Below are 10,112 nucleotides of genomic sequence, written 5' to 3'. Positions count from 1 at the left end.
ACTGCATCATCAATGTCAGAAATCTGTTCCTTCAGCTGGCTCCACTGCTCCGGATTTAAAGAAATACCTTTCCTTCCTGGTTTCATTTCACCTTCTGGATCCATCCAGTATTCTCTAATATCAGTAAGAACTTTCCCTTTAAAGTCCCGAACACTAACGTACCTCATTTTCCCAATCTGAAACATGTTATCATCTCTGCTGCTGCTGCTCTGTTTGGAAGATGACAGAGCTCTTGAAGTTTCACCAGTCTTTTGCTTCTTCACAGGTTTTTCTGGAGCAACTTGCTTTTTCCTCTTTAACTTTTTGTCAACTTCACTGTCTGAATCACTGCCAGAGGAGCTTGAAGAAACTAGTTCCTTTGATTTAGGCATTGCTCTGCTCCTGCAGTCTTGCACCCTCCTGCTCGCTCGCTCGCAACTGACTCCTCTCTCTTTTTTTTAAGAGGCAGGGTCTCACTATATTGCTCAGGCTTTCAAAATCCTGGGCTTAAGTAATCCTCCTGCCTCAGCCTCCTCAGTAGCTGGGACTACAGGGACATACCACTGTACCTAGCTTCTTCCTTTCTTTTTTTAATCCATAAAAAATTCAAAACATGGCTCAGCACCTGTAGCTCAAGTGGCTAAGGCACCAGCCACATACACCTAAGGTGGCGGGTTCAAATCCAGCCTGGGCCCGCCGAACAACAATGACGGCTGCAACCAAAAAAAATAGCTGGGTATTGTGGCAGGCACCTGTGGTCCCAGCTACTTGGGAGGCTGAGGCAGGAGACTCGCTTGAGCCCGGGAGTTGGAGGTTGCTGTAAGCTGTGATGCCATAGCACTCTACCCAGGGGGGACAGCTTGAGGCTCTGTCTCCAAAAAAAAAAAAAAATTCAAAACATCAGCCTATTTTCTCTTAGTTTACCTCCAGTCTCCTAAAAGGCAAATACTGGAGGAAAATGTTGTAATTCTCCTCTGTAATTTAGACATCTTTAGAGATTCAAACATCATCTAATTGTACACACAGTTGATGAAACCAAGTCTTAGAAAAATTAATTGACTTTCTTTCTTTCACATAGTTGATTACTAGAAGAAAAAAGAGGGCTTAAACCATCTTTTCCTAATGAGTTCTCTGTAAATACAGCCTAGCACTGGGAAGTTAATTTTTACACCACCCATAGAGATTTTTTTTTTATTGTTGGGGATTCATTGAGGGTACAAAGAGCCAGGTTACATTGATAATGCTGTGTCAGATAAACACATAATAATATTAACCCATAAAGATTCTTAAAGTTGAAAAATAGAATCCACTAAGAGAGATTAGAAAATGTTTTGCCTAGAATAGAAAAGGCTGAGGCAGAAAAGAATAATAATGTTTTTCTAGTGGGTGGTCCTAATGCCTGACTGGAGAAGAGGGCCAAGGAACGGTGTGGTAACTTGTGCAGTAACCCAGTAAATATGCTTGGAAGCTTGGGATTCTGGCCTCACAGAGGCTTGAGATATCCTCCACTGTTTGGGTAACCTCTGAGGCCTTTAGCTGTGCCATGCTAAACTTGGAACAGTGGTGCCCATGAGGATTTAATGTATATATAAAGTTAAGGTTACTAGCAGTGAGAAGCAGAACTCAAAGTTGTTGGTAACCCTAGGGGTTTTGATTTTTACCATTGTCTTTTAACCTGAAATCAGTTGTAAAACTCCTTGGGCATATTTCCATTTGCCACCATCTGTAAAATTCAGAAAGTTTTTCCTTCATAGTAGGATGTAGCATTTTCTTTTTGATTTTTCTGGAAAAGACGGTTTCAGTAGCACAATGTTTTCTTTACCTTTCAGAGATAATAGCAGGTGATTGATTATTAATTTGGAAATGAAAAACTGTTGAAATGAAGAAATGTATTTATTTAGTCATTTAGTTATTTAGTTAGAGTCATAACTCTACCAGATACTGTTAACTCAGTGGTATGCAATAAAATGATACATAAAAAATACAGAATACTGTGTATAATATCTTAATCCCCTGTGGGGATTTTTAAAAGAAATGCTTTTTTCTATCTGAGATCCTTCTTCAATTTGAAAATGTTGACATGTCTCTATGGCACTTCACTTCAGGTTATATATCACTATGACTATACTTTAAAATGTTTTACTTTTATGAAGGAGGATTGAGGTTAGTAAGGGAGAGACTTAGTGTTCTTGTTATAGATGAGTTGGAAAGGAGCAGCGCCTGTGGCTTAGTGAGTAGGCTCCGGCCTCATATACCAAGGGTGGAGAGTTCAAATGCAGCCCCAGCCGAACTGCAACAAAAAATAGTCAGGCATTATGGCAGGCACCTGTAGTCCCTGCTGAGGCTGAGGCAAGAGAATCACCTACGCCCAAGGGTCGGAGGTTGCTGTGAGTTGTGACACCATGACACTCTACTGAGGGCGACAAAATGAGGCTCTGTCTCAAAAAAAAAAAAAAGGAGTTGGAAAGATAACTCTGTTATAGCAGGTATACTATCTGTTTCTAGATACTACCTTCAGCTTGATTGGCCTCTTGACTTAAAACTGTAATAGGACTTTTGGCTCTTAATTCAGCTTCAAGGTGACAGAGTTCCTAAAGAGATGTTCTCTGTCATTATTTAGGAAATACCTTCATTTAGTTAGATTATAAAGTGTCAGCAAATAACTGATTGTCTTTAATGTCAGAGAATGGGTAAATAATTATTGTTTATTCAACTATAGACAGTTTTAATACAGTTCAGCAAATCATAGAATTTTATGTGGAAACTATTTGGAAATAAAAATAGGCAAAAAGCTTTATGTGGTTTTTATATTTGTGTTTTGCATGTTTTGGGAGCCTTCGATTCTGTGTGGTCCAAGAAAAAAAATCTCAGCGTCTATTTATTGTAAATTTTCAAAGACTTTAGTTTTTAAATCTTTTAACTCTGCCAGTGTTCATTCTTGAGTAATGACAAGTCAGCCTACTGTGTCTATACTGGGCCTTCTTGGAATGTGTTTTGGGTCAGGGCAGTAGATCAGAATGAACTGGGGATGTGAACTCAGCCTAAGAATGACAATCTTAGGAGGATCAATGAGAGAGGAAGAGGATACCAGATCTGACGTTCTCCCATACTAAGAGAGGAAGATTCTTGATTTGCCTTCTTTTATAGTAGCTATATATAGACTTCATTAAGATTTGTATTGTTTTGGTCAGGTGCGGTGGTTTGCTTGAGCGTAGAAATTCAAGACCAATCTTGAGTAAGAACGAGACCCTATTTCTGAAACTAGCTGGGCATTGTGGTAGGTGCCTGTAGTCCCAGCTACTTGGGAGGCTGAGGCAAGAGAATTGCTTAAGCCAAGAGTTTGAGGTTGCTGTGAGCTGTGATGCCACGGCACCATACCGACGGTGACATAGTGAGACTCTGTCTCAAAAAAATAAATAAAATAATAATAATAATAATAAAATGTTACTTTATATTTAAAACCTTCCTGAAATTGCATATTTTTAAGACCTGTATTTTTTGACATACCTATTGGACCAGCTCTTGCTAGTCTAGTCTGTTCATCTGACAGGTGTTTATAATTATCTGCTTAACTTTTTTGAACTTTTTTTTGTACTTTTTGGCCAGGGCTAGGTTTCAACCCGCCACCTCTGGCATATGAACTTTCTAATGAGCTCAGGGAAAGTATGTTCCCTTCTCTTATGTAGGACTTAACATTTTTACTTTGTTTCCTACAGACTTAGCAATAGGGAAAAATAGCAATGACTTAAGAGGCTGACATTAATTCTAATTTTAAGTTAAAGGTTCATCTTTTCCAGAGGTCTAAGTTTGTTCTGACTGTACCCCCAGCTAACTGTGTGACCTTAGGGGCATCACTGAACCTTCTTGATCTCAGGCTTATCTGTCTAATGAGAGTTAAATCTGATCTCTGAAGTACTTTGCCCCTCTAAAATTCTATAAGTCTGTGTTCTGACTTTTAGCTGAGTTTGGAACATAAAGTGAATAACATGGCTGGATGTGGTGGCTCACGTCTGTAATCCTAAAATTCTGCGTAGTCAAGGTGGTTAGATTGCCTGAGGTCAGGAATTTGAGACCAGCCTGAACAACAGTGAGATCTCCATCTCTAAAAATTAACTGGATGTTGTGGCGGGTACCTGTAGTCCAAGCTACTTAGGAGGTTGAGGCAAGAGAATCACTTGAGCCCTAGAGTTTGAGATTGCTGTAAGCTCTGATGTCAAAGTGAGACTCTGTCTCAATAAAAGAAAAAAATAAAAATTAAAAAAAAAATAAAAATAAAGTGAATAACACAATATCTAGACATAGTACATACTCAATAAAGTATAGCTGTTTTTAATTATTAGGGCATTTTGTCATGAGGAATTTTCAGGAATTGTTTTGAAGATCCCAATAATGAAAGAATGGAGATCAACCAAGAATTTTTATTCATTTGGTTCCCCCCTGCCCCTTGGCTATTTTTTTCAGTCTTGACCAGTAGGGAAGACTCCGGCTGCTGGTGACTATTTTTTGTCTTTATTTGGAGTCATCTCATGACTGCCTCCTAGCAACTTTCTTTGCCATGTTTCTAGGTGGTAATATACTGAAAGAAAATAGGAGAGCAGCTGGTAGTAAGAAGCCTATAGTAGGGGGCAGCGCCTATGGCTCAGTGAGTAGGGCGTCAGCCCCATATACCAAGGGTGGCAGGTTCGAACCTGGCCTCAGCCAAACTGCAACAAAAAAAAAATAGGTGGGTGTTGTGGTGAGCACCTATAGCCCCAGCTACTCAGGAGGCTTAGACAAGAGAATCACTTAGGCCCAAGAGCTGGAGGTTGCTGTGAGCTGTGATGCTATGGCACTCTACCGAGGGCCTGTAGTAAAATGGCTACATTTATTCTTTATAAATATTAAAAACAGTTTTGTATTCTGAAGTCAGGCTCATGGATGTCTGCTTTATATTAAAACCCAATTCTAAAATAACTGTTAATAAAAGGTTAGGATCAAGGGCCCCTGTGGATTCACTGGGGAGAAAGAAACTAAAAATTATAGACTTTATGCTTTTAAGATGATAGAGTTTAGAGTTTCTTTGGCATCATCTAGTCTAGCTAATTACCCATAGAGGAATTCCTTCTAAAACATTTTATCCAGCCTCCATTAGAAAAATGCCACAATAGGGCAGGGCAGCTGCTCAGCCAGCTGTTGAATTCCACCTCTGTGGAAGCTATTTCAGTGAACTTAAGTCTGTTTCTGTATTTATCTCCTTCATATGACAGCCCACATATCTTCCCTTTGGCATTAAAAGTCTTCCCAACTCTCTTCATTCATGCTCTGTCAGACTTCCCCTTATCTTTTTTGTTTTTACTCTTGACTCCTCTTCACAATGTCTTCCTCAGTTCCTTCATAGTATAAATAAAAACTAAAGCCATATCACCGTTAGCTTTGTGGATTCTTTTTTTTTTTTTTAAGCTTTATGGATTCTTTTTAAAAAAAATTAAAATCACAAATAATAGCAAAACAACTTACTTTTACTCCTATTCGCCATGCTTTTACCAAAAATATAATATAAATCCATGGCTGTTTCTGCACAGCCATAACCAGTAGGGAGAACTCCAGGTGCTGCTGACTATTCTTTGGCATCCATTTGTGGTCATCCTATGATTATAAAGTAATTTGAAAATTACCTTTGTCCCAAGACAAAAGCTGAAATAGTCTTTTCACAAAGTATTATTGGTAGGTTAGTCATGGTTTATAAATATATAATTAGGATTGATTTGTCTCAGTGTTTCTTCATTGCTCAGCCCCTTTCTAACCTTCATTGACTGAAACCAGATGCTTATATCACCATCTCTGATTTCACAGAATTGATCTGTCCTCACACTACTTTAGCATTGATTGTGTATGGAACATAAATTGTTTTTCTAATGCATATGTATTCCATAGCTCTTTCAGGCTGTGACTATGCAGCGTAACTTTAACCTGACTGGAAGGAATGTACTAAAATATAGTCATTGTTCAGAATGCTAACAAAAACAGTTTAAATCTACTAAAGAAATGTGTTATATTTATAAACAGATTAAAGAAATTAGTGATTTTATTTGGTTTGTTTAAAAGTAAATAAAGCAGTTGTTTCTGTCTAAATAACATAAGCCTTTTGAGAAACGATAAACATAGCTGGAGCTTCTGACTAAACTTGATCTTATAGTATGAATGTGACTTGGTGAGTTTTTATTTTTAAATTTCAGATTAATATGAGGGTACAATTAGGTTACGTGTTTACGTTTGTTGGGTAAGGTTCCTGTTGTAGTTGTTGGTGAGATTTTTTTTGAAGGTCAAAGATGCTTTTCTCTCTAACAGTTCAGAAATTGAAATCAGAATGTGGGCCAGGCACAGTGGCTCATGCCTGTAATCCTAGCACTCTGGGAGGCTGGGGAGGATGGATAGCTTGAGCTCAGGAGTTCAAGACCAGCCTGAGGTCAGGCATGATGGCTCACATCTATAATCCCAGCACTATGTGAGGCTGAGGTGGGCAGACTGCTTTACCTCACAAGTTTGAGACCAGCCTGAGCAAGAGTGAGACCATGTCTCTAAAAATAGCCAGGAATTGTGGCAAGTGCCTATAATCTCAGCTTCTTGGGAGGCTGAGACAAGAGGATCACTTGAGCCCAGGAGCCTGAGATTGCTATAAGCTATGATGCCATGGCACTCAACCCCAGGACAACATAGTGACTCTGTCTCCAGAGTAGGTAGTGTAAATAGGAATATTTACTCTAAAGTCAGTCTTGAAATCCTAAATGTTAATAATTGTCAAGTCTGGCTGGGCACAGTGGCTCATATCTGTAATCCCAGCACTCTGGGAGGCTGAGGCATGTAGATTGCCTGAGCTCACAGGTTTAGAGACCAGCTTGAGCCAGACCCAAACACTGCCTCTAAAAATAGCCAGGTAGTGTGGTGGGCACCTGTAGTCCCAGCTACTAGGGAGGCTGAAGCAAGAGAATTATTTGAGCCCAAGAGTCTGAGGTTGTTATGAGCTATGACACCAAGGCACTCTACTGTCTCAAAAAAATAATAATTGTCAAGCTTTTTAATTGTTAAATGTTATAAAGATACCTCTGCGCTCAGCACCTGTGGCTCAAGTGGCTAAGGCGCCAGCCACATACACCTAAGGTGGTGGGTTTGAATCCAGCCCGGGCCTGCCAAAACAAACAATGATGGCTGCAACTAAAAAATAGCCGGGCGTTGTGGCGGGCGCCTGTGGTCCCAGCTACTTGGGAGGCTGAGGCAGGAAACTTACTCGAGCCCAGGAGTTGGAGGTTGCTGTGGCTGTGATGCCATGGCACTCTACCCAGGGGGACAGCTTGAGGCTCTGTCTCAAAAAAAGATACTTCTGGGTATAGAAGTGCACCAAGGACTCCAGTTTTTATTTGTTTTTACTCAAGAGACAATATTTTATCCATAATAATTCTGTATTTTATTACTTGAGGTAGAGATTTCCAGTTAAAACTAAGTAGTCAGAGGTTGGACTTATTACTTCATTTTTCAATCATGTCATTACCAGACCATATACTCTTCTGTGACTCAGTTGCTTTATCTATAAAATAGGGATAAATAATAGCACCTATGTCATAAATTGGTGGGAGGGATTAAATGAATTTAGACATGGTGGTATGTGCCTGTAGTCCCAGCTACTCAAGAGGCTGAGGCACAAGAATTGTGTCAGCCTATTCTCTAACAGTGTACGAGGCCATAGCACAGTGTTATCATGCCTTGAATAGCCACTGAACTCTAGTCTGGGCAGCATAGGAAGACCCTTATCATCTTTAGAAAAAAAAAAAAATTAATGCATTTCTGGAAAGTACTTAGAACAGTACCTGGCAATAAATGTCAGCTGTCACTAAAAGAAAAACTTTGCTTCTGGGTGGTACCTGTGGCTCAAAGGAGTAGGGCTCTGGCTCCATATATCGGACGTGGTGGGTTCAAACCCGACCCCAGCCAAAAACTGCAAAAAAAAAAACTTTGCCTCTAAGGCAATTGACTGATGTGTTAAACCTCTAGTTCCAAAACTATAAACAGATTTGTTGTTCTTCTATATATAGTACATATTTATAATAATGATCTCTTGAATAAAAATGATTTTTTCTTGATTTTTAAGGAAACATTAGCATAATTTCATATAATTTAAATTGTTCTTTTCATTACATGTGAATATATTGGTTGTAAAGTTTTTAGTTGTGAACATTTCGTGTTTGCTACTATCTTTTATGTATCTAGCATTTAGATTTTCAGGATACCTTTTGACCCTAAATTATGATTTTGTCGTTGCAGGCAAGAAGACAACAAGACCCTAGTCCTGGTTCCAATTTAGGTGGTGGTGATGACCTCAAACTTCGTTAATTAGTAGCACAGGAGATGTGCCACCCATCTTTACATTACACATTGCTTCTAGTTGGCAGTAATAATTGATTAAACGACCAGAAACTGTGATAACTGGAGGTACTACAGTCTATTTTCCAACCTTAGGCAGTAACAGACATCACAAACTGCCATGGTTTTGCACTATGATTATAATATCTGCATTTCTAATTTTTAAGCGTGTAGCCAGTAATAATTTGAAGTTTTTTTCTATGCAAGCTTACCTTGTTGGCATTACTTTGAGAATTGAAACTACTCTCTGTTTCCATTTTAATTTAAAGGTTCATGTCACTTAAAAACAGGTCAAGAAATTAAAATTTATACCAGTTGCTCTAATTTTTTGTACTTTTAGATGTGTTGGTTATACAGCTTCATTTTAGATAAACATTCTTGTTTTTTGTTTAGTTTTACCCATTTCCTTTTGTGTTTTTATAGTCTACAGCATTTTAAAACTGCTGATGTTTGCATTATTTACAAGCTAAAAACCTAGTAGCATAGAGCTGTCTGCCACAGCCTTCTAACACAAGAGTTTACAGTTGTTAAAGTTGCAGTATCCTTTTAAATGCTAATAATCAGCACCCTTTCTCTCTTTCATAAAATTAAAAAAAAAATTATTTGATATTAAGTCTGTAATCTGCCCCAGATCTGTTTTAGATTCTGTTCTGTAATCATGGGTTTAGGTGGAGATAATCTCCATAGATTATAATCTTCTACTGAAATGCCTAAAGAAGTCGCAGGCTGGCTTCTGTTTTATTCAGGGATTTTTTTAAAAAGTCAGTCAGAAAAGGGATACTGGAACTTCTTCATGTATGTAACAGCATATTAAACTGGAGACAGTGATGAATCAGCTACAAAGGTAATATTGTATTAAAATCATGTTTAAGATAGCTGCTTTTATGTGTATTTTATATTGCATGCTTTTGTAAAAACATGCTGGGTGATGAAAGATTAGTCTTAGAAAATGTTCATCTGTGCAGAGGGTACATTTTCTTCCATTAATTCTTAAGAAAACAGTCACAGTTATATATATGATATTTTGCAAAAGGACTATTAATAGAACCTTTTGGGATGAATTAGTGCAAGAATATTTTTAAAATAGGCTTACTGTCAAATTAAGTGTAACTTTTTTTTTCAATATAAGACTGGAAAAAAGTGCCAAGTCATTTGGCACCTCCTTACAAATATTTTTCATGATCACATTCATTACATGTTACATTTCTGAATTTTTGCAAAAATGTATTTTATCATAATACAATGGCATTATTTTAAAGAGTTTGAAAAATGACACAGTTGATTCAGAAAATGAACTGAAGTCTGAGTAAGGTCATTACATTTAAAAAGCTTTTAACTATACTTGATTGACGAGGGAGATGTGACTTTCATTGTATATAGGTCTTATAATTCATAAACAAATATCCTGTATCTCAGAATAAAAATATTTGTTATATATTTGAAGTCATGCATGGTAAGGAGTGTGTTTAAATTCTTATAAACAATAATGCATCATAAAAGACCATGCTGATCTTGTGTAACTATAAGTACTATGAATTAATTTGGTTGGTATTGGTGTTGTGCCGCTCACATGTTTACACACTCAGTGCCCTCATTTCACCTGAGGGAATCACTTTTTAAGTGATCCTCACAGTGGTGTTTTAAGGTTACTTTATCACAAAGCTCCTTGGTTTTTGACTTCTGCACTTAAAATTGTTTTTAAATAACATAATGATGGTACATTTTTCTCTATTGCTTCT

The 10,112-nt window shown here is 37.8% G+C and overlaps 1 pseudogene across 1 annotated transcript in view; it reads right to left on the bottom strand.

The window, feature by feature from the left end:
• Window positions 1-423, bottom strand: part of LOC105887970 — a 1,002-nt pseudogene extending 579 nt beyond the window's left edge. Inside the window, exon 1 of the transcript XR_002775660.1 lies at window positions 1-423. The product of XR_002775660.1 is annotated as an activated RNA polymerase II transcriptional coactivator p15 pseudogene (transcript).
• Between the last annotated feature and the right edge of the window lie 9,689 nt (window positions 424-10,112).

This window comes from Otolemur garnettii, unplaced genomic scaffold (assembly GCF_000181295.1).
Source record: "Otolemur garnettii isolate 467f Iridium unplaced genomic scaffold, OtoGar3 scaffold00151, whole genome shotgun sequence".
NCBI lineage: Eukaryota > Metazoa > Chordata > Mammalia > Primates > Galagidae > Otolemur > Otolemur garnettii.
Note: the sequence above shows the minus strand (reverse complement) of the source record. Positions and strands in the feature narration are given on the sequence as shown.